Below are 19,344 nucleotides of genomic sequence, written 5' to 3'. Positions count from 1 at the left end.
AGCAATTTGCGATTACCAAATTGGTAATCGTGAATTGCGAATGCAATTACAAGGGTGATAGGAGGCCAAAAGGCCACCCTGATGCACCCCTGAAAAAGGTAAGTGTGCACATATGGCACACATACATACCCGAAGGGCATGTATGCGCACCACATTGCACTTAGAAAAATGCAAAAATTTGCATTTTTCCAGGAATTTGCCAATTTCCACCAACTTGAAGTTGGTGGTAATTTGCAATTCCTAAATGCAAATTTCCATTTTGCGATTGCTACATGAAATGCATTCGCAATTTAGTTAATTGCAAAAAATTACGATTACCCTAATTACGAATGCCAAGAGTTTAATACATTGTAAAAGGCATTTTTGTGCTCGCAAACGTGCCGATTCAGCGAATTGGCTTGTTTGCAAATGTAAAAAGCCTTGATACATCTGACTCATAGACACATGAAACAGAGAACAAGAACCTAAAATAAATTACATTTGTCAGTTATGGCATGCAATGCACAACTCACACCATACCTCACGCCCACCACAATACTCAATGCAGCTTTCTGCCAGAGGCACATGTAAAAAACATCAATCTAAACACATTAAAACATTGTGGAGGCATGAGTTTTGCATGTGTTGGTTGCAGCATGTATTGGGCATGGCATACCATGACTGACTAATTAAAATGTTTTTATTAGGCATTTTGCTCGCTTAATCAAAAAGAATCTTTAACTAATTTGGGAGTGGGTCATATGTTCTGTTTTATGAGCTATTTGTAATAAACCCCAACTTATTGGCATATAATCCCAGTAGAATGGCTTAGAATGGCATAGAGTGACAGCCACAAAAATTCCCACACCACCAACACTGCCTTCTAGTACAAATGGAAATAAAGTAAAGCTAAGGAAAGGAGAAAGGGTTAATTCTGACCCATGCCTAAACCCCTCATTACGCACGGGTCGGAATTACGAATTTGAAGGTATTTAATGTATGCGATAATTATCGAATGCGTTAAATACCTCAAGCTTCTTTAAATTAAGGCAGATCAAACCTGCTAAATTTAAAAGGGAAATATGTAAATTATGTACCATGCGATGTGGATTTTTCTGCAATAAACACCAAATTCTGCAACTTGTAATAGGTGCTATTTATTGCACCTGATAAATTATGTACTCCATGGTATTGTGTTTTATCAGATGAGCTAAATACCCTCTACACTCCTAATCAGAGCCTTAGAAAGAGCATGCTATACAAAATATAGACTTTTTATGACATACTATTCAGATTTTTGTAAGTTCCTTTGTAGTACAGCAGAACTTGTTGTCACAGTCTCTTCACATATAATAGGTGGGAACCAGATGCTGCCATTTGCTATAAACTGACAGGGCCTCATTTATGGCATTTTGATGAAGGGCAGCACAGCAAGGTACCTTGCTGTGCTGCTCTCAGCTAAAGTGAAGGAACAGCAATTCACAGTATTTAAGCAATACCGTGCATCCCTGTTCTTTCTGCCTGTGCTGGCGCCATTTTGGCAGCCTAGCTCCAATGAAGGCACCCTTGCACCATGGTGCAAGTGTGCCTCTATTGCAGGCAGGAATGTTTTTGTGCAGAAATGGGCACCTTCCTGCACAAAAACAATCCTAACAGGCGTTTTCCTCTTTTCATGTGTGCTGTAGAATGCAGTACACATGGAAAGAGATAATAAAAATGAGGAGGCGTATGGATTTGGCACTCTCCCCGGTTGACTTGTTTTTGTAAATCTAGGGCAATGTCAAATTCCGGTATACAACCTTTACAACGAAACTTTTACAACGCACTACCATTACAACGCAGTCATTACAACGCAAACCATTACAACGCATTGCACTGGGGGGCGCTCTAGGATAGGGAATAGGTTTAATTTACTATCCAACACCTTCCCTAGTGTCCACGGGGACTGGAGTTGGAATAGTAAATTAAACTTTCCACTATCCAGCACCCCAAAGCGCTATGCGTTGTAAAGGCATGCATTGTAAAAACCGCGTTGTAAAGGCATGCGTGGTAAAAGTATGCGTTGTAACGTCATACATCCTCAAATTCCATGAGGGTTGCATGGGAAAACACACCACAACGCCCAAGCAGTGCCTCCCGGGCACGGAGTAAGGTGACGCAGTGATATGCGCTGCATCCCCCTACTCATGATTCATGAGGCCACTCAAAGTCACGCACGGTGGCTTTGCATGGCTTCATAAATCTTTATGAGAGTCCTGTGAAAGGCATGTATCACTTTACGTGGTGCAAAAGTGACACAGGGCTGTCATAAATAAGCCCCTCGGTGTCCTGGCAGAAGCGAACATCTTAGTGACTGTCCTTAGAGCAAAGCTAAGTACAGAAAGCCAAAGATCTTGTGCTTCAGTCAAAGGGATCTTATTCACCGAGCAAAACGAACCCCTCTAGAAAACTATTTACTGTCTGCAAAGTGTAGATCCAAAGTGAATTTACTGAAACATTCCTAGATGCAATGGCTAGGATACACCATTTATTCAAATAATTGGAAGCTTTTGTGGTAAAGGTCTTGCTGAGAAGGCATCAATATGTAATTATTCCAGTGCTTTAAACAAGGATCCGGATGAACTTTAAAAAATAATCTTGGGTATTAATGCAGAAAATGATTTGTAATTATCCACATTTTGCACAGTGTTAAATGTGAGAAAGTGGTGTCAAGAGAAGGCAACAGAAAAGGACCCGATCAATGGAAGGCTACTTACAGGAGAGCAAGGACAACAGATTCTGCCCCAACTGCAGGCCAGAGGGAGCGTGTAAGCAGGGCATTGGACCAAGGTCTTTCAGTCATGATCAATAGGCCTGGCATATAGTTGCATACATGTCCTGCTCTTTTACGGGTTCATGATTGATTCTGTAACAAATGCTGATAAGGCATTTTGGACACAGTAAAACTTATAAATAGCTTTATAACAAATACTTGGCATAAAGCCCAATGATTTTCGTCTGATTGAAGGAGCCCGTAAACGACCTTGCAGTCGAGCACCATATAACACCTGCATATATGCAAGGGTAAAAATAATATCTGGCGGATTGGTTTTCTAGGAGCTCAGCCAGCTGGCTGTAGAGCCACTGTATGTGACTGTAATCCTAAAGGGGAAACCTCAGCTCAGACGCTTCTAGGACAATGTCAGGTTAAGATGATGATGGGATTGCGAGTTGATATGCACAACTCAACGAAGGACCGGTTTTGGAACTTTCCCATAGTTTAACAGCGGATGATGCTCTACCACTTTCCCAATGCTTAATTTGGTAAATAAATAAGTGCCGGGGCAGGCTCTCCTCAGGAGGCCAAGGCTGCTTTCGCCACCCATTGCCCCAACCAGCGCAGCCAGTGAGAGCACCAGCACAACTACTAACCATCACACACAAGAGTGACAATTCAGACTACTCCCGGCCCCCAAAGCTATATGAATAGCTTGTGCGGCAGGTATGAGTCGTTTTTAACCCCTTCACTGGGGCGGCTATTCCGCCGCAGTGCTAAGGGGGCGGGGCGGAAGAGCGGCTGGCGCATGCTGGTGACGGAACTGCTCCGTCACCAGCGTCGGTTGCGCTGTGCTTATGACGGAGCGGTTCCGTCATGGCCCCGCCCGCTCAATAGAACGCTCAGCGCAGGCCGGAATTCGCGCCGCGCATGAGCAGCGGGCGGACCATGACGGAACCCGTCCGTCATCAGCACAGCGCCACCGCAGCTGATGACGGAGCGGTTCCGTCATCAGCACGGAAGAGGTTAAAGTATGTTGAATTGATAAACAACTGTTGTTCTGGTGTTCTCTAAATTGCACAAACAGTGCCACCATGTGGTAGACTGTCATTAATGCTGGTATTGCCAATAAGTGCGGGTGCAGAGCACCGGAAACAACCGTCTCAAATTAAGCACTGCACTTTTCTCTGATTAGCGAACAACTTTATGGTGGCTAGCACTGATGGCTATCTTCAGGCAAGATGAACTAGTGGCAGAGTGAGCAATTCGTTAGCAGTTGATTGTTGCCTGGGTTTAATGGTGTGAACAACTACAGTTCAGTGTCTACAGTAAATTACATAAGAATACTCAACTGTGAAAGTTGCACCAGGAGATCCTGTATGCCATCAATAGAGGCGTCTAGTGCTGGTTTGTGCAGTCTTTCTTCAGGCTAACTCCTTCCGTCCTATAGCAATGTCATTATGCCCATTATAAGCTTGATAGTCGTGAGAGACCAGCTGCAATTCTAAATCATGCAATGCCGAGCTTCTAGAACAGTGTCGTTTTTGCTTTCTAGTACCCTAGTAGGGCTCACCTAAGCCCAATATGCCCCAACACTTTTGACAAGCTCAGCCTGAATCCACTCTGGCACCTAAGTACTTCTGACATCTAAATGTTCTTAAGATCAGCAAAGACAGAACCAGTCAATGGCTGCATCACAGTACTTTTTCTCCCACTCATAAAGCCCGATCCTTACAATGTTCTTCAGATTTCAGATGCAGTGATGAGATTCCAACCAACCAGACCCCAAATCTCAGGATATCCCAGCCACAGACGCTGAGTGGACAGAGCAGACATTGCGAGTGACTCGAAAGAATACTTCATCATGCATAGATCTTAAAAGCATTGGTCACTAATAGACCCTCAACACCAGCATGTTAACTACAGAGAGACCTGTACCCCTTCAGCCCTAGGGTAACCAACATTCAGGTCGTTCACCAGATCACTTTTAGAGGGTAAGGACTCTCTCTTGATGGAAAACATACTTTGGTTTTCTTGCTTTATGGAAGGTTCTGAAGGAATTAAGGGAAAGAGTGTTTTGGCCTGTTTCTGGGTGGTAGAGCTTCCACTCAACTTTTGGAGATTCATGTTCTTCAAAAAGACCGCCAGATATCTGCAGTGGCAATCTCTTCAATTTGTCCTTTGTACGGGATCCACAGAGGAGTCACAGCCAGCCTACTGAGGGCGCTGCCTGAAACTTCTCCATGAAGTCTGCTTAGCCCGTGCCCTCATCCACCCTTTCATCCCTCCCACTGGAGACAGGGGTTACAAATTATAACAAGCATTTGCAATGCCAATAGGTATGACTTTGAAAGATTTTTGTACAGAAAATATGAAGAATATGAAGCATTGCAAGTAAATGATATAGGTATCTATATGTATTTGTGAGCAAGCAAAGAACTGTAAAGGCTGAAAGGCCAGGTGACAGTTGCACTGTAAAGTCAGAAGTAAAAATCCATGTAGGTTAATGACTACCCTCTTCCCATCTGTGCTGCTGCCTAAGAAAAGAAAACATCAATTATGTAATTATCTAAGACACTTTAAAAGCCTTACAATGTCATGTGGGTGCCCTTGAAAGTTAAATCTCAGGCAGCTGGATCAATAAACAACATTTTCACAGATGTGTTGAGGACAAGGACGTTTTTGTAAAAGCACACAAAATCTGCCCAATCAAAACATGAACTCCAGGCTCCCAACATGTGGGCAGAGCCAAAGTCCCCCTACTGGTGATTCTCACACTGTCTGGCGACAGCTGTGGTGCCAAGTCAGACCACAAATACTACAGACACCCAGTCTAATACTACAGACACCTACAATAATCTTCTAGAATCCTCGTATGTCAAAATATAGTTCTAAAGGTGGCAAGTAAAAGAAAAGTGACCTCACGGAAATTACATGACTTCCAGGTGTAAAGTCCTGATGTCACAATCCTACATAAAACCTAAAGGGATCTGGAGGTGGAATCAAAGAGCACTCCTGTTGCTTCCCTTGAAAATAAAATGGGGCACGTCAGCAAGCATGGTGTGGCATGTGTTCCCCATTGTCCCCGGAGTCCGAATGTAATATTCAGTGTAAATAGAGAAGAGGTGCATGCTGCCTAGGACAGCTTTTTGTCTCATCCTGCGACGCGCCCATTCTCAGTTGAAGATAACAATTTCTGAATGTTGTCCCAAAGTCACCTCAATACAGACTGGGCATCTCTTGGAGGGAGGTAGTGGCTGGACGGTTACTGTGATCATGAAGCATTCCATCAAATTAGCGGGCCTACTAATAGCTGTGGTGCAAACTAAGGGGGAGATGTACAAAATCTCCATGCAATGCAGCGCAGCCCACTGCTAGGCTGTGCTGCGTTGCGCGAAAGGGACTGAGCAGGAGAGTGCCAATTTTCAAAGATATGGCTCTCTCCTCCCGTTTCCCTTGTGCCAGGACTGATTACAGCTTCTGAGCGTCACCCACACACCTTAGCGCCACAGCACTAGGGTGTGTGAGTCCAGCATAGGTTTTGTACAGGAAGGATACCCTCCCTGTAAAACATACTATGCCTAGACATGAGGGAAAGCGTTTCCACTTTGTATGAGTGCTGCACAGTGCAGAACGCATGCAAAGTCAGAAAAGGAAGGCGAAATGAAATGCTTTCTTCTTCCTTGCGCCTAGCTTAAAAGGGAGCAGTTTTCTCACGCTAAACCCAATCTACTGTATTAGCAAACAGAGCGCACGGATGGGCAAGCCTGGGGGATTATGGCAAAATACAGCCACAACCATATTTCAATATTGGAATGAAAATTCAAGTCAAAGAAAAATTCCTAAAATTACGCCTTGGCGTAATCGCGATACTGCCGCACATGCCACCTTGGGAGAGAACACCGGCCTCACAACAGTGTCGTCTGTGCAAATCTGGCAAAGAGGATATTGTTCACGTGATCTGTATATGCCCGGAACTGAGGGACTTGAGGTGCAACTTATTGCTTCCATCCTTCAAGTCATATGCAGTTCGGACCTGCCGGCAGGCAGTCAGACTATGCTTCAACTCTAGCGACACAAAATTCAACTGCCAGGCCGTGAAGTTTTTTGACTTAACCAGAAAAAGACTTGACACCAATTAAAGCTCTCTTATTAGTACCCGAGTACAACCTTGATCTGACCATTGTGAACTTTGATCTTTTTAATCTTAACCACTTTGTGATTTAAATGTTTTTATCTGTGTTTTACATTTTTTGTAAAGATTTTAATTAATCGTGTACAAATAAATATATTACCTTACCTTACCTGTATTTAGTCAGTTGGGTTTAGTGTGACAAACGTTGGGTGGCTGCATGGGAACACCCATGCACCACTCTTGGAACGCCGATTGGTGCAAAGTAATGCGCAGCCCCGTATAGCGCTTTTACTTTTTTTCCACCGCTAATCAAGTTTAGCGATGGAAAGTAAATTAGGAAAAGAAAGATTTTGTGCCGTTTTGCATCACTTTTGTGGTGCAAACACGGCGCAAAATGTTAGTAAATCTCCCCCAAAGAGTTCATTGGCCAGGAGAGGATAATATAGATATTCCACATCATTTCTTAGAAACCTAGCAGAAGATTATTGAGCTTTGGGTCGTCCGGAAGTCTGTAATGAACCGGAAGATATAGGGCATTTATATCATATCCAGCAAGACTGACAGCAAGGCGGTAGTTGATTTTCCCTTCACGCTTGGAGACCTCAAATAATTCATGTATAAAAACTAAGGGGCATATTACCAAGAACTAGCGATATTTATCGCTAAATGGGCTTAGCGAGTTTTTTTTATCGCCAAGCATTGCCGGATATTATCGCAGAGATAACGTGCTATTAGCAACGTTTATCTCTAAAGCGATAAAATGTCTGGCGATAGCGCCGAAATGCGTGAATAGCGCTGAGAATACAGTGATATTCACGCATTAACGCCAATAGGGTCTTAGCCATATTATACACCTCCCATTGGATATAATGGCTAAGAACTTGTCTGAGCAGGCGTTAGGTTTTGGAGATATTCGCGCTTAGCGCGAATATTTCCATCGCTACGCCTGCGTTGATAATAGGCGATAGCAATGTTAGCGACTGCTTTCAGTCGCTAACAGGTTGGGTACGCCCACTTTGCATGTTATTAGCGATAAATATCGCTGACAAGCAAAGCGAGCCCCAAACCGCTCACTATCGCCTATGAGCTGTCGCTAACTCATGTTATCGACAGCTTGCTAATAGGGCGATGGAATTATCGCCGCTTAGCGGCCGAAAACGTCCGCTAAAGCGGCGATAATCTCTTATCGCCCTTCTTGATAATATGACCCTAGAAGAGAGAACACAGAGAATGGTTAGTAGTCTGGCTGGTAATTCAGAACAGAATTAGAGTGATGGTTAAAATCTTGAGATTGAAACTCGGTATTGACATTGACAGCAATGCTTTCTCCAAATCCACAGGTTGCTTTAGAGGCTGTACGAAACCATAAATTGGCAAAAGTATTTCAGATTCAGACTGCAATATGCAGATGGGCTCCCAGGGTGAATACATTAACTATGTATGTCTATAGGCAATAAGCCTAGATAATGATTAAACGCTTCAACGCATCATTGGCACTTGCCCTGCTGCGGAGCGATTGAACAATGTCCAATTATAAATATTGTTAGATTTAACAGTCTTCGTGTTGCTCGCAATGCATAAGAGGCGGGTTTAAGGGAGGAGGTAATAGTTTCGCATAAGTAGCCACACTTTTGAGGCTGTACATGTATTTTGCTCCTAATATTGATGTGTTGTAATTTTGCGGTGGTTAACCTTTGTTCCCGAATATTTTTACAGCATTCCATGTTTTTTTTATTTGTAATCAACCACCTGGTTGTGTCTTGCAGAATACCTTTTGGCTGACTGCAATTGTATTTTACATGACATTTTGGAGATCCTAATTCTTAAATGAGTTTACATTTATCTGAGGCTTATACTCTGCGAATTGTATTCACATTCAGCAAACCAAAACCATTGAGAATAAGACTACAAGGTTTTCTTCGTTTCGATGTCCGACTTTGCCGAGACAGATTTTGTGGGTTTGTGCTGCTCCAGACACTCTCCGTGCGGCAAGAGAGGCAGAAGCGTCTGAGAGCTAAGCCGATGGTCTTAACATCCGGACGTTTCAGACAGCGCTTTAACGGGACCACGGATTAATGGGCCAAAGATCTGTGCCCTCAGCGAGACCGGCAAATGCCCCGATTCATCCGCTGCTTCTAAGATAAAGGAACAGCAACAGCATAATAAAGTTAAAACCTACTGTGCTCCTTAATCACCGTAGTTCAGGGCGATGGAGAAATCTCCCAGACAGAAGGCCTACACATCTGTCATGTAATAATAGCAATTTGGTTTATATAGCGCTGCCTGTTGCCGTCTTTCAGCGCTGTACATAACAGCCGATAGGGTAGGAAGATGATAGTCAATTACCTGACCTGGAAAGTATGGAAGACTGAGTTGGAATTTATGAAAATCTGAATGCATGCACTGCAGGTTAGAAGATACCAGCCACCACAGTCACCTAAACAGAGTTGCACCCAGATGTGATGCTTAATTATCTCGTCAAGAGAGCAGAGTGGGAAGCAGCTCGAAGTCAGGATTAGGATCAGCTTGTCCTCTCAGTAAAGCTATCAATTGTCAAGTGTGGACCGTGGGGGATGGTGTATGTGACCAGCGAGGGCTCTTTGTCCCAGGCCGTGCTCCTGCACGGTCCCTACAAAGTCTATCTGCTTTTGTGATATATTCTTGATAAATCATGTATCCTTCGGCTAGGTGTCGCCACAAAATCAAAGAAGGTCAGTGTTGGCCCGAGACCAGGCCCACTAGAATAATGTGGCAGGAGTGGACCACATTATATGGCAGGGAGGACATAATTATGAGGCAAGAGAAAGCAACTTACGCTGCATAGTTTGTGTTAATGTTATTTCATTATTTTCTCATTTTTTCATAGGATAAATATGGCGAACATTTCACCTCTTTAATACCAGTTTAACAACCAGTTAAAGCAATAAGCAACTGAAAGATGACCAGTCAGACTTTCTGAAGCACCTTCCAATGCGTAGGAACATCTGTTGCTGCATTTTATTTATATCTTTTGATCCGATTGGAAACATTTCTTTGATAAAATGTTCCGATTATGCAAGGGATGACGGATTATGTGGTAAATGTTACAAATCGACAATTATGGGGGAAATGCTGAAGAATCACATAATTCCAATGGCCCTGCCTAAGAGTGACAAAAGTTTCCAGATCCAAACCGCTCCATATGTCTCGACCGTAAGCTAACCGTGGCGTGCAATGGATGCGATTTACGACCGTGCCAGTACAATGCATGCGTTAGACAGCCGGTGCGAGCCGGAGTGTCTGGCTCGCAAAACGTCCGGGAAGTTGCCTTCGGGGGTCTGCGTCAGACCCCCTGTCACCCGCAGCCCTATGACTCGGACACAGGGGGAGACAGGCATGTACGGTGCGGATGGCAGCCATGCTTACCCACTGTAGGGGGGCCCTTGTGCGAGATGTACCCATTCAGTCAACGGGAACCCATGGACGCGTCATACGACCGGCTCCCATTGACTTCTATGGGAGTCCGACCGAACCCTGTCCGGCAGCATACGGCCGCATCGTACTCGCTCGGTTGTACTGCAGGACTCCGGATACAGCTCGGTCGGAGAGCTTTCCGACCCGGATCAGAATCAGCACAAGGATGTATAAAATATTGTTTTTTTAAAAATATCGTTATAGTATTATTTTATATTAAAATATTGTTGTTTTAAATGTAATTTTAGTAGCGGGATGTTGGGTTTTTAGGGTATAAGGGTGGGGAGTGTTTTAAGATAATGAAAAATTAATTATTTATATTTTAAATATTTGATCATTTAAATTATGATATGTTGTTTTAGGAGCAGGATTTGGGGTTTTTAGGGGATAAGGGTGGGGAGTGTTTTTAAAAATGTAATAAATAAAATGTAAACTAACATTTTTTTTATTGAAATTAAACATTTGTTTTAGGAGTGGAATGTTGGATTTTTAGGGGATAAGGGTGAGGAGTATTTTAATAATAAAACAATTATACATTTGTAAAATAAATCTTAAAATTAAATGGAAATGTAAAAATGTAATTTGAAATATTTAATTTATGAGTGCAACATTGTGTTTATAGTGAAAAGGGCTAGAGATTGTATTAAAATATAATGTAATATTTTATTAAATTTATATTTCTTTTAAAAAATTTAAAAAGTACAAATATATATTCAACTAGCAGCCCGTCCCGACGTTGTCCGGGTATAAATTGCTACCGGCCAGTAGTATATTGTTTTGTAGGATTTCCTTTTGATAGCATTTCTTATCTGTGTCAGGCCTGTGAAACGCTCCGATTCACAGTGCACTGCTGATGCACTTAAGAGTGCGCGTTCAGTAGTGTGTGAACTCGAGTTTCCATACTTTATTTTTCCTTGCAATATTATATAGCGCAAACTCAACAACATGGCATGAGTACAATTTACATTACAGAAGAAGACATTCATTTGTGGTAGGCACGGGGAGACAAAGCGATTTGCCTGGAATCACAGGATGTTGAGCTGATGCCGAGATTCGAACGTAGCTCCCCAGCTCTAAAGTTCATAATTCTAGAACTTGTGGCGGGAGGTGTGTCTAAAAGTGTATGTCGGTGCTGGCCATCAATGAGAGAGACCTGTGCATTTTTCAAATGGGTGGTGAAAAAATATGAGTATGTTGCTGGAGATGTGGGCCGATGTGCCACCAATGTACTTACCGGTGGAGGGTAAACACCCATTATTCCGCAACTTTCTTTCCGCATACCATCACTCCGCATACTTTCATTACGAAAGTACTATGACTCCGCAATGCCATTATAACGCATGGCATTACATTTTATATGCTTTTACCACGCATACATTTACAACGAAATTCGTTGTAAATGAATGAATGGCAAAAGCATGTTTTTTTAAATATTTGGATAAGGTAAGTATGGGTATGGGGATATATGTTTTGGGGTACTGAGGTATATGTTTTGGGGTGTTTGGGTATTTTAAGGGTTCAGATATAGTTTTGGGTTATGGGGTACAGGGGTAGTTTTAGGGTTTAGGGATAGGTATGGGTTTTGGGTACAGGGGTATTTTTAAGGTTCAGGGCTAGGTTTGGGTTTTGGGGTATAGGGGTATTTTTAGGGTTCAGGGCTAGGTTTGGGTTTTCGGTATAGGGGTATTTTTAGGGTTCAGGGCTAGGTTTGGGTTTTGGTGTACAGGGGTATTTTAAGGGTTCAGGGCTAGGTTTGGGTTTTGGGGTACAGGGGTATTTTAGGGTTCAGGGGTAAGTTTGGGCTTTGGGGTACAGGGTTATTTTTAGGGTTCAAGGCTAGGTTTGGGTTTTGGGGTACAGGCGTATTTTTAGGGTTCAGGGGTAGGTTTGGGTTTTGGGGTACAGGGGTATTTAAGGGTTCAGGGCTAGGTTTGGGTTTTGGGGTACAAGGGTATTTTAAGGTTCAGGGGTAGGTTTGGTATTTGGGGTACATTGGTATTTTTAGGGTTCAGGGCTAGGTTTGGGTTTTGGAGTACAGGGGTATTTTAGGGATCAGGGGTAGGTTTGGGCTTTGGGGTACAGGGTTATTTTTAGGGTTCAGTGCTAGGTTTGGGTTTTGGGGTACAGGGGTATTTTTAGGGTTCAGGGGTAGGTTTGAGTTTTGGGGTACAAGGGTATTTTAGGGTTCAGGGATAGGTTTGGGTTTTGGGGTACAGTGGTATTTTTAGGGTTCAGGGCTAGGTTTGGGTTTTGGGGTACAGGGGTATTTTTAGGGTTCAGAGGTAGGTTTGGGTTTTGGGGTACAGGGTTTTTTTAGGGTTTAGGGATAGGTTTGGGGTTTGGGGTACAGGGTATATTTATAGGGTTAAGATGGGTTAGTGTTTAAGGGTGTTGGGGTATTTTAAGGAGTAAGGGTGGGTTATGATTATGGGGTGCAGGGGTATTTAAAGGTAGCAGGGTGGGATTAGCACACGATATGAGACATGGCATGAAGGGCGGAAGGTACCACACGCCCCCAGCGTTTGTCACGCCCCAGCAGACGCCCACAGCACAACGCAGACACGCTCACAAGTGACTACTTTGATGGCACGGTTCTTTTACCTTTTAAATGTATATGGTGGGCGTCTGCATAGCCTATGTCTTTCTGCTGCAACTGCCCTTTCCAACGCTGTATTGGGTGTTGTGATTGGTGCTGTGGTTCCTGAGATTACCCGCCTCAAAGCTTTGGGCTCTCTCTCTTTATTATATTAGTATAGATTACATTTTTACAAAATAGGGGGCTATTACGATGGTGGGCGAACTGTAACGGTGAACGAGACCGACCACTAGAGATGTGACAGTCCTGTTGTGGCCAGACGGATGCGACTGCCACCCTGGCAGTCGTATCCTGCATATCTAACATTGTGGTGGGCGGTGTTCTGTGCAAGACCCACCACAATGCCAAATATGCCTGTTGTGCATTGCCATGCACAACGTGACAGGCACCACACAGTGCCTGCCACCTTGTGCATGCCAATGTAGGGGGTACCATAGGTATCCCCCAAGTACACCCCCACCCCGCAATGGGGCCCCAAAGACAGACACCCCATGCCTTTCCATGGCAGCATCACACCCATGGAAAGGCCAGACTCCGCTGGCACCCTAATATGGCGGGAGGTGCCTGCTAGGCACTGCTACCATATTATTGCCTGCCTGCGGTAAATCGGCAGACGGTCTTTCCGTCCGCTGCTGGGCCCTCGCCATTGTAATAGGTCGGGGGTAATTGGCGTGCAGCCGGGGAAAAATGTCGGGCAGATCGCCACTGCCGGTCGGGTGGTGGCGATCCGGCCATCATCAAAATGGACCCCTTAATGTGTGTAAAATTTATGAAATCATGGATTTTTTATTATTAAATACAAAATCATTTTAAGTTTTTAAGTAATATGGAAGGTAAACAGATTTGTGAAAATTATGACTTTACATATGGATTCATTAACTATATACAGCGAATATATTTTAGTTTAATAATCAATTAAAATATTTAATTTAATCAAATTTTTATAATTATTAAAAAGCTATTTGTTTTGTTTTAAAATAATAATGTATTATATTTTATTAGTAATATTTTATTTTAAGAAATATTTAACAAATAAAAATACAAAAAATTGAGAGTAGTGGTGTTATCAATTATTAATTATGTATAATATGTTACAATTACGTTTATTAATGTGTATTGTTCATCACCTTCCCTTATTTAATAGTTACTGCAGTGGGAATAGTATATTATATATGTTTATTGTCCAGCACCTTCCCTGACTTAATACTAACTGAAGTGGGAATAGTAAAATATATATGCTTAGTGTCCAGCACCTTCCCTGACTTAATACTAACTGGAGTGGGAATAGTAAATTACATATCTTTAGGGTCCAGTACCTTCCCTGACTTAATACTTACTGGAGTGGGAATAGTAAATTATATATCTCTAGTGTCAAGCACCTTCTTTGACTTAATACTGACTGGAGTGGGACTAGTAAATTATATATATTTAGGGGTCTATTATAATGGCGGGCGGATTGCCACTGCCCATAGGGCGGTGGTGATCCGCCTGCCATTATTCACCGCCCGCCTCCTATTTCCCCCCGCCATATTAGTATGGGGGAGGGACTCAGGCGGAAGGGAAGACAGTCCATCTTAATAGACCCCTAAGTGTCCAGAACCTTCCCTGACTTAATACTAACTGGAGTGGGAATAGAACATTATATATCTTTAGTGCCAAGCACCTTCTTTGACTAAATACTAAGCATGGGCGGAAAATCCGTTCCGCTCGCGGATTTTTCAGATTTTCCGTAAATTCGCAAAATTCGCGAGCGGAACGGATTGGGTCAAAAGTTCAAGCTGACTTTTGTAACTCTTTTAGAATGGTGCCGGCAAGCTGCCAGAGCCATTCTAAAATAGTTACAAAAGTCAGCTTCAACAGGAAGCTCTAATAGATAAAGTAAAGCAGGTGCTCGAGTTGAAGCTCAAATTCAGTTACACAATCATCAATCACCCCAAACTTGGGGTGATTAATGATTGTGTAACTTAATTTGACCTTTAACTCGAGCACCTGCTTTACTTTATCTATTAGAGCTTCCTGTTGAAGCTCTTTGTAGCTATTTTAGAATGGCGCTGGCAGCTTGCCGGCGCCATTCTAAGTGGGGCTGAGGGCAGAAGGGGATAAAAAATTATTGGGGCAGAGGGCAGAAGGGCACAGAAACGAGTGGTACGGAGGGCAGAAGGGCATAAAAAATGAGAGGGTGGCAGTGATTAACCAGGCAAAAAAAAAACAGCGAACACGCAAAGCGCCCTGCGAACACCTGCGAACACGCAAAGTGCCCCGCGAACACCCGCAAACACGCAAAAATAAAAAAATCTGCTAATTCGCACAAATTCGCGAATTTTGCGGATTGCGAATTCGCAAATCCGCAAATTTGCGGAACGCGAATTCGCAAAATTCGCCCATGCTTACTAAATACTAACTGGAGTGGGAATAGTAAATTATATATCTTTAGTGTCCAGCACCTTCCCTGATTTATTATTAACTGGAGTGAGAATAGTAAATCATATATATGTGTAGCTTACAACACATTACTTTGGTTAATACTAAATGGTGTAGGAATATTATATTATATATGTTTATAGGTTTGTTTTTTTAAAATATTTTTCAAATCTGTTGTGGTAATGTGTATGTAAAATAATTTATTTTATATTTACAAATAGAATAATTATAACAATATATTTCGAAAATACACATTAGTTAAACAAAAATACATTGTATTAAAATATACATTATAGGAAAATATTTAATAAAAACTTATTTTTATTAATGGAATATATTGCAATTAAATAAATGGAAGTTCAAACCGATATCTAGCTTCATTTTTAAATACTACACAACAGTTTATTACATAGTCCTGAGCTGGAACTTAAAACTTGCCATTGCTCCTCAAGTTTTCCAAAAATGTTTGTCTTTTCAACACCCTCCCCCCAATACAGTTTTAGCTCAGTGTAGCTAGCAACAGAGTGGAACCAGCAGGTCAAAAGTTCACAGCACATTCTAGAAGGATTATTCTCTTTCTAAATAAGATACAGCAGGTGTGGTTTATCCACAGATTCAAAAGCATTTCCATGTCTGTATTACATTTCTTTTATGAAACAACAGCCAATAATAAGACTACTTTCTGAGCCATCCAACACACTACCTAATTGGATTCACTTTATTGCGGACAGCATCCAATTACATACATACATATATATATATATATATATATATATATATATATATATATATATATATATATATATATATATATATATATATATATATATATATATATATTACCTACTGGCGGTCGCCAGTAGGTATATATAGTTAGGATTTTTTCCCTATGGCATTTCTGAAAATTCTATGTCTAATAACTTTAGCGTTTGTGGACGGAATCGGCTGAAATTTTCAGGAAAATGGCACATTTTGTTTCTGAGCAGCCCCTGAAAATTTGGGGGGGGGGTCGTCAAGGGGGGGCCGAGAAAAAAGGGGGGTCCCAAAACGCGTTTTTCCCATTCATTTTTCCATAGGGCGGTTGGACTCACTTTTAGCTCGAACGGCTGAATGGATTTGCACGAAACTTGGCAAAATTGTAGGGACTGTTAGCCCGATGTGCCTTTGCTAGGTCTCAATATATGTGCTTCAGTGGATTTTGAGAAATTAACGTTTAAATCAAGATATATATCTGTAACAGCGCTCCGGGCAGCGATCCGGTCCGCTTACTTTTCGCATTTCGGAACTTTGCGCGCAGAAAGCTGATTGGCTCTCCGGTGTCTGTCAACATTCTAAACAGTCCGGAGCGGCCGCCATCTTGTCTCTCGGTAGGATCGAGAGAGAAGAAGAGGTGAAAAACGAAGGGGGAATTTAATGAAAGGGGGCAAGGTATCCCCCTCTTGACCCCCTAGGAATGTTGTTGGGGTTATTAAAGGGTCCCGTGGGGAAAAGAAAAAAAAAATTATTTTTCACGGTAGAAGCGCTTCACGGGCCGCGAACTGGGCCGCAAACTGGTAGCGAAACGGGAATTCGCCATTTTGTGCTTCGTTAATTAAATTACTAGGTATAAGGGGGTGCGGGAGACGTATCCTAATCCCCTATGTTTCCTGAGGGTGGCTGAGGAGGCTGATATATGTTGATACATCTCTTCCAGCGGCTGTGCGTGAGCTTTTTTTTTTTTTGCTGCGTGACAGTCCGGAGCGGCCGCCATCTTGTCTCTCGGTAGGATCGAGAGAGAAGAAGAGGTGAAAAACGAAGGGGGAATTTAATGAAAGGGGGCAAGGTATCACCCTCTTGACCCCCTAGGAATGTTGTTGGGGTTATTAAAGGGTCCCGTGGGGAAAAAAAAAAATGATTTTTCACGGTAGAAGCGCTTCACGGGCCGCGAACTGGGCCGCAAACTGGTAGCGAAACGGGAATTCGCCATTTTGTGCTTCGTTAATTAAATTACTAGGTATAAGGGGGTGCGGGAGACGTATCCTAATCCCCTATGTTTCCTGAGGGTGGCTGAGGAGGCTGATATATGTTGATACATCTCTTCCAGCGGCTGCGCCTTCTTGCCTTTTTTCCAATGCCACAATTTTGTCGTGCACGGCAGCCATTTTAGATGCCAGGCTGGTCCCAGGCTATCACCTACCCCTGCGGATGTAGTTTATGGCCCCAGCTGTAGAGAATTCAGACATGCCAACCCTCCCGATTCAGGCGTGTGACTACTGATTTCAGTGCTAGTCTCCCGCCTCCCGATTTCTGCAAGCAAAAACCCGGGGGCATATTACGAACAACTAGCGATAATTTTTGTCTCTAACTTGTTTAGAGACAAAAATTATCGCCGCACATCGGCGATTTTTATCGCAGATAAACCTTGCTATTATCGCAGAAAAGTCAGCGATATTCATGTATTATCGAGCAAATGCTCTTAGCCATGTTATCCACCTCCCATTGGATAACATGGCTAAGAACTGCTCAGGGCAGGTGTTAGATTTTGGAGATATTCGCGCTTAGCACGAATATCTCCAAAAGTTGGTAATAGGAGAAAGCGATGTTAGGGACTGTTTCCAGTCGCTAACATCTTGGCACGCCACTTTGCATGTTATTAGTGATAAGTATCACTGACATGCAAAGCGGGGCCCAAGATGGTCGCTATCTCCTTTTAGCTGTCACTAACTGGTGTTAGCGACAGCTTGGTAATAGGGAGATAATTTTATCTCCGCTTTCATGGCTTTTAAAGCCAAAAAAGCGGAGATAAACCCCCTTGATAATATGCCCCACGATTCCTTGGGGGTTTCAGCTGACAGGGCTAGGTATTGTGTTACATGGTAATTTTTCCAGGAAACGTCAGAGGGTCGATGCAGGGGTTCTAGAAGAGGTGATAAACCATTTAAGCCTCATGAACAAGCGCATGGTCTTTTAAAGATTTGTGAAGTACTCGGGGCGGCGGTGTGTGTGTGCCCTCTTTCAGGAGCGGGCGGGGGGGCACTGCCAGCAACTTGCCAGGTCAGGTAGTGTTCAACACGTGCATCACCCTTTCTCTGCCTGCTATTGCGCTCCATGCTTCGGAAAGGTAAGAAAAAGAACGTGCATTTGAGTTTGAAATGTCCGATCCTGCAGCAGCACACTTCCAAAGCCCACACATGACAATAACCCGATTCAAGGCCCTATTCACCCGTTTTTAAAAAAATAGATAACACTCCAACAAAGTAAGATTATAAAACTTTATTAACTTTTAACTATAATGAACGGAACAAAAACTAAAAACATTTAAATATTTTTCAACTCAAAAAGCAACAATGGTTAGAAGCTGTCTTTTGTGCGAATAGTCCCAAGGCAGCACAACGTGCAGAGTTCTGGACGGCACCCAGGTGATGTCGCCTGGGTGCCGCACTGGTTTTGGAATCCTACAATGCAGCACAGAAAAACAGCGTGGGGCGTCCCGGGTGGTGCGGGGGGAGGCCTCGTCAGTAGCGGTCTGTTGTGCGAATAGTCCCAAGGCAGCAGAACGCGTTGAGCTGTTGATGGGACTGTGTCCAGTGTCCCATGGCTGACACAACATGTACGACAGGCACCCAGGTGATGTCCAGTAAACTGCCGCACTGGTTTTGGTATCCTACAATGCTGCTCCGAAAATTGGTGTGCAGCGCCCCGGGGGGGGGGGGGGGGGCGTGGGGGAGGCAGCGTGAACGGGCCTCCCCAGGTGGCGGCCATCTAGCTGAGTTGCGCCCGCTCTTGCGGCTACAGCGTCTCGCTCACCATGTTGTTGAGTTGCTCCCACTCTTGCAGTGCAGCGATAGGCGGCTGCCACATGGCTCTTAAAATGGCGGACGGCTCCTCGGTTTTGGGCCTGGTCCACTGAAATGGCCCTGGGACACCTTGGAACTCGGACGCTTGCCTGCTAGGGCTTGGGCTCTATTCTCGAAAAGCGTCCCCTCAGCCGTGAAGATTCTACAAAAGTCTTGGGGGCCCCCGACT

Source organism: Lissotriton vulgaris, chromosome 7 (genome assembly GCF_964263255.1).
Source record: "Lissotriton vulgaris chromosome 7, aLisVul1.2, whole genome shotgun sequence".
In the NCBI taxonomy this organism is placed as follows: Eukaryota; Metazoa; Chordata; class Amphibia; order Caudata; family Salamandridae; genus Lissotriton; species Lissotriton vulgaris.
Note: the sequence above shows the minus strand (reverse complement) of the source record.